This window comes from Sporisorium graminicola, chromosome SGRAM_20, assembly GCF_005498985.1.
Source record: "Sporisorium graminicola strain CBS 10092 chromosome SGRAM_20, whole genome shotgun sequence".
In the NCBI taxonomy this organism is placed as follows: Eukaryota; Fungi; Basidiomycota; class Ustilaginomycetes; order Ustilaginales; family Ustilaginaceae; genus Sporisorium; species Sporisorium graminicola.
In genome coordinates, this window is record NC_043729.1 from 618,146 (window position 1) to 624,145 (window position 6,000).

A 6,000-nucleotide genomic window follows, 5' to 3' on the forward strand; every position below is an offset into this window, starting at 1 on the left:
CGGTAGGCAGAGGCACGAGATCGCATCTCGGCAGCGTTGCGTTGCGCAATGGCAAACTGGTCACCTGGCCGAGGCTTCTCCGTCGCGTTCTCCTTCGCACTGCTCGGTGTACCAGGTCGTGACTTGGACGTTGTCTTGACCGTCATCGCCTTTGTTGGTGCGCGATTCGGGATGCTGTCGCTGTCGTCGTCTCTCGAGCTATCAGATGACGGACGCCCGCCCAGCGGAAGATCGCCCGTGGACGCAGTGCGCGAAGGCAGGGTCGACAAACTCGACGTGCTCTCGTTCGTACTAGCCCGTCTCGATCCGGCCGTGGACTCTGAAACGGGGTTGGATGCATTCTGTTTGCGACTCCCCAGCAAACGAGCAAACGGCGACTTCTTTTTGATGTCCGTAGTAACAGAGCGATTCGCATCGTCTTCGAGACGCTTCTGCTCCTCTTCCTGCTTTTCTCGCTGCCTCTTGGTGCCGAACACATAGTCCATGATCTTGCGACCCACCAGCAGCTCGATTTGGATCTTGACTGGATGCAAATTGAACTCAAACATGTCGACGATCGAGATGCCCCCAACGGGAGGCAAGACACTCCACATGGCATCGACAAATCGCCCCTCTTTGGCCATCGGATGGTCCTTCACGCGGGTGTGCTTAGTGATGATCTCGGCAAAAAGCGCGTTGGGATCGACGTTGAGCGCCTGCAAGTCCTGTATCGACAGCGTGTTGGCAGCCGAGTTGTCCGCCTTGTTGAGCCACGAGAAGCTGATTCCACGCAGAGCCAGCTTGGCCACTAGCTGACCCGCTTCGTCGCCGATCATGTTCCAGGCCACCTCCTGCGCTCGCGCCATGAACCGCAACGCGGACTTCTTTTCGCGGTCGGCACCGCCCTGGCTGTCTTGTGACGTGGTGATGGCGTCCATGATCAGGTTCAGCTCCTCGATCAGGTCCACCATCTCGCCACGCAAGGCGTTGAAGTCCAGTTTGCCGCGCTCGCTGAGCAGATGCGATACGCTTTGATACTGTTCGACCAAGGAACGCGCATCGCGAATCCTTAGCTGGAGAGCCGCGATAATGTCGGCAAGTCCAGAAACGTCGGTAAAGTCGTAGCTGAACATCATCTCTTCGAGCCTCTTGGCGTGATCGCGATGCGCAGGGTCTCGATACAGGATGAGATCCGTCACGACATTGTACAAGGCTGCAAAATGTTCGCCGTTGGCCGAGACCGAGAAGCGAGGACAATTGAGCAGAATCATGTCCATGTGGTGATGAAGGTGGTCCTGCAGTGGCTTTCCGTCTTTTCGGAAGGCTGCGACGGATCGCGACGAGTCCGAAAGTCGCAGCTTGTTGAATTTGTCGTAGTAGACTGTGGCATTCGTATGTGGTACGATGCGTTCAAAGTCGCGCGCATGACCATGCACATCAACGAGAGTCTCGAGCGGAAGCGACATAAATCCATGCCTCTTGGCCTGGCTTTGAGCATGGGCGTTTGGGTAGTAGCACTGGAGGTTGTCGAGCCCGAAAAAGGTTCGGCGCAACACGATTGCGTTGACCGAGTCCTCGGCGCAGCTCTCGTCCTGCACCGTGTAGTTCTGCAGTCGCGTACGGAGTGCTGTGACGATGACGGTGGACTTGTCATCGACCTCGCTTCGTAACACCACCTGCGGTTTCAGAAGCAGACACACATTGCTCTTGATCACGTTGAAGTCATCCGAGATACCGTCGGTAGGCTGTATGTCGCATTCGTGGCCGCCATCTGCATCGTCTTCGGGATTGCAACCCCAGCCCGTTTTGTTGTTTCCGTTCTTACCCGAAAGATGATTGACCGTGTCTTCGAGCATCTCGTGGAGGATGTCCAAGCCGCATTCGCCCTCAGTGGTCGGGGTCAAATGCTTCGGCGTGCGACTGTTGTAGCTGTGGTGTCGTTGTGTCGAGTCTGCCGCGTTGCGATCGCTCTTGTCCTTCTTTCGAAGCAGGTCTCGGATGTACTTGACCGCCGTCGCCGTCATGTGGTGGGCGTACCCACGTCGCAGTCGCGAGCTGTAGTAGTACTTGAGCAGAAGTGTACGAGTGATGTTGCTGAAGAAGAGCGTGGGATTGTGAGCGACGTAGCGGTTGTCGAACGTGCCCAAGTCGTGGTATAGCGACGCAAGATCAGCAGCACTGAGCGAAAAGTTGCGATCAATCGGCGCGGAACGTTTCGGGATGGGCTGGCCTTCTGCCCTGGCGCGCTCGACTCGTTCGGAGTGCTCCTGCAGCCGGCCGAGGTGGGATATGAAGCTGCTCAAGATGCGTTCACGGCCATGAAGATCGTTGAGTCGACTTTGATGATCATCCGAGCCCTCCGAGTCCACTGTTGAGGTCGCGCTGCCATCGTCGCTCGAGTTGAGCTCGCGGTCGATCTCGCGTCGAATGGTTTGAAGCCTCTCCTGGGCAAGCTTGCGCTGGACTGCAAACGGCTTGTCGTTGTGACCAACCATGCAGACGTGGCTGTCCTCGTTGCCAAACTTGCTGCGCTCCAGTCTAGCGAGGAGATCTTCAATATTGTCTCCGTTCTCGCTATGGCTACTGCTCCTGGCTGCGCGGTCATGCATCTCGCGTGCGCGGCGTTCCCGCTTGGAGTCCACTCTGCGATAATAGACGAACTGAGGGCACACCATCGCGGGGAACATGCGGATCTTGGGCGAAGGATCCTTGATCGCCTCCACATCGAGCTCGACAAGATCATTCATGTCGAGCCATTCCAATTCATCGTCAGAGATGACGACGTCTTCTGCGAAAAGATCGTCAAACATGTTCTCGCCCACCTCCTGATCCTCCATCGCTTCCATTGTGCCGCTGTCCTCGCGCATGCGTGCTGCCAGGGTTTTGAGATCGATCCCATCACACTTGACTTCAGCCTCGTAGAAGGGCTTGTGGAAGACGATGCGGGCCCCACCCAGCTCAGGTCGCTCTTTCACCGTCTCCTGCTGGCGTTGATGCATATCCAGCGTGAAAACTTCGATGCGAGCCTTGACGCCAACGTGTGTGCGAAGCCCTCTCGCCCAGTCCTCCTTGTTGTGTTGTCTGTACTGGTGCGCGATGAACAGCGGCGCCAGATCGATCCTGTATTTTATGGTGCCCAGGAAGCGGCCAAACTTGGGCGAGGGAGGTGGACTGTCTGGAAATAGCTTGCCGGCACGGATTGGGAGGCTCATGGCACTGTTGAAGAGTCGCATCCAAGCGAAGAAGTGCTGCCACGTCAGCGGTGAGAAGTAGAAGTTGTTGAGAGCCTCGCCTTTGGCGACATCTTGGCTGCAGCTGTAGCCAGGGATACCATTCTTCGGCGAAACTACCGAAATCGACAAGTGCAGATGGTGCGACCTCCAACCGCGGAAAGAGTCTCGTCGCTCGCTTTCCGGGATTGAGTCGAAGTACTCGTACGTTTTCGGAATCACGTCCCAGTGATGGATGCGCTCGAAGATTCTACATTCGCGGTAGAAAGGCTCGCCGTGGCATTTTGGACGACGAGGACATGTTTCGTCGTCGCACGTGCGTTCACCGTGCAGACCGGCTCCCCAACGCACACCGTTGGTCAGCCTGATGACCGTCTTTCGGAAGGTTGGGTCCTTCATGTACCGTGCCGCGCTCGAAGCGACTGAAGCATCGACAGACTTGCGATCGTATGAGGCTGGGTAGCCGCCCTCGCCGTCGTGTTCACGCGGTTGCTGTTGATGACCACGCAGGTGACCGCTTCCGCCCGAAACACCCGTGGCTGCATGGTCGAGATAGTCGCGCAGATCTGGGATCGCCAGCACAAAGACTTGACTGAGGATCTGAAAGAACTCTTTTTCTGGGTTGTCGTAGCCAATGCGGATCTCGACCTTTCCTTTCCAGGACTTGACCCATCCTGCACCATTGCCCTCGATGCTGTACGGATCGCGGCTGCCTTTCATGTGAATGTTGAAACCTCCCTCGTCCTCGAATTTCAAGTTGACGTGGCCGTGAAGGATCATCGGCAGCTTGTCCCAGAATCCGAGCTTGGGCGATGGATCGTGTGGTGGAGGTGTGATTCCTTCGATAACGTGCACCAGGTCCTGGATGGCCGGCTGGATCGACTGTCCCCATACCAGACGAGTCGGGTACGGTGTTTGCAGCTGGACTGTCGGAGTGCCGTACATCTTGACCGACATGGCCACTTTTGGGACAATTATACCATACTCAACTGCCTCTGGACGACCCGTTGCAGCCGGCACAATGATAGCCGGCACGTGCCTGATCGACTCGGGCCCTCCCAGCTGTTCAGCAATGACGATGTCGCCTTCGAAACACCATGCTTTCCTCGGATCGCTGACAGCACGATGGGTTGGCGGAATATGAAGCAACGGCATCGGATAGTCGCGCAGAGCGATGCGCCACTCGTCCATCTCCCACTTGATGTGTAAGGGGATGACGAGCGAATAGGGAATGTCTTTTGGGACGCCTGCTCCTTTATCGTGAATAAAGTCGCGCAGCTGATCGATGGGAAAGCTGGCTTGCCCGACTTGTAGTACGACGTGATGCATGGTGGAACGAAACAAGGGCGCTGCCTTGCCGATGGGCAGCACCTTGACTGGAAGCTCATCATTATTCCTTGTCAAAGGAAGGCGGCCGTAGATGTTCTTCAGTACGGCCATTTGGCGTCGCGCTTGCTCCGACTGCGCATTGATATAGCGCCGCACCCAGCTCGATGAGTTGAATGCATCTAGAGCGATGCGAGCTTCTTCGTAGCTAATATGTTGCTGTTCCGATTTTGTGGAACGGGCATAACGCGAGGAAGTGCTCGAAGAAGCAGAAGAGTCGTCATCATCACCGTCCAGATCGCTTGAAGTTGAGGAGGTAAAAGACTTCAGACTGTCATCGCTTTGCCTCGACGCAAACGTGGAGGTGCTCTGCGCCATCTTGGCGGCCGCGATAGCCTCGGCTTTGGCAGCAAAGGCAGCCTCCCTCTCGTCTCGAGAAATGTTCTCGGCAAGGCCGGCACGCCAAATGAGGTTGAGCTTGGTCTCGAACGGATCGTCCTCCGCCTCCAAGGTCAGCACGCGCAGCTTGAGTTCGATGTCCGGAAGCAGCTTCGGATCCTCAGCAACGGGGGTGATGATAGAATCGTCCTTGTCGTGAAGGAACTGATGCAGGATCTGCTTGGTCGCCTTGATCGCAACTGAAGTGTTGTCGATGATGGGAAAGACCACGTATCCATATGGAATACGGACAAGAGCAGCGTCTCCGCTGACGACAATCTTGAGCTTCTGGCCAGATTGCTTCGGAGGTAAAGCGACGCGCCAGTCGCGGAAGCGCACCGCTTCCTCCCAAAGATCTCCTTTGGAATGCTTGGGACTCTCCACAGCAGCCATGACGCTTTCTAGTGACACTGACAGTCCGTTCCTCGGGTCTTGGCGGACCTCGAGCCTGCGCATCCGGAGGAAGAGGCGCGTCGACCTGGGTAACGTCACGAATGTGTGCACCTCCTTTATCTCGAATCGACACGACACGCTCGGCTTGCTGTGCTTCCTCGGCTTGGACGGAGCTTGTGTTCCAGGACTTGCGCCAGGACTGACAGCAGGACTCGGACCACCTTTCGCTCGGATGGCCAGATGCTTGAAGGTGGAAAATGCCAAGAGGAAGCAATACGTGTGGAGAATGTCGATGTTGAAGAACAGGAGGTTGGTGTCCTCGGCTGTGACGAAAACCTCATCTTCGCTTGTGCCCGCAAGCCCCGCCTTGTTCTCAGCCTGCGGAGGCCTCACCACCGCCTTGAACGCAGCGTAGGGCATGAAGCAGACAAAGTTGCTCCGGTCTTGCTGGAGGAATCGCGGACGACGCTGCTTGGTCGATTGGACGTGGGCCTCATTTCTGTTGAAGGACCATACACTGTCGGCGAGCAGGGAAGTAGCGGGGCGCTCGGCAGCGTCCTCGGTACATGGTTGCCTCACTGAGGCATCTCCTTGTGGCGCCTTTGCCTTTGCGAACGTCTCGGTTGCGGTGCCT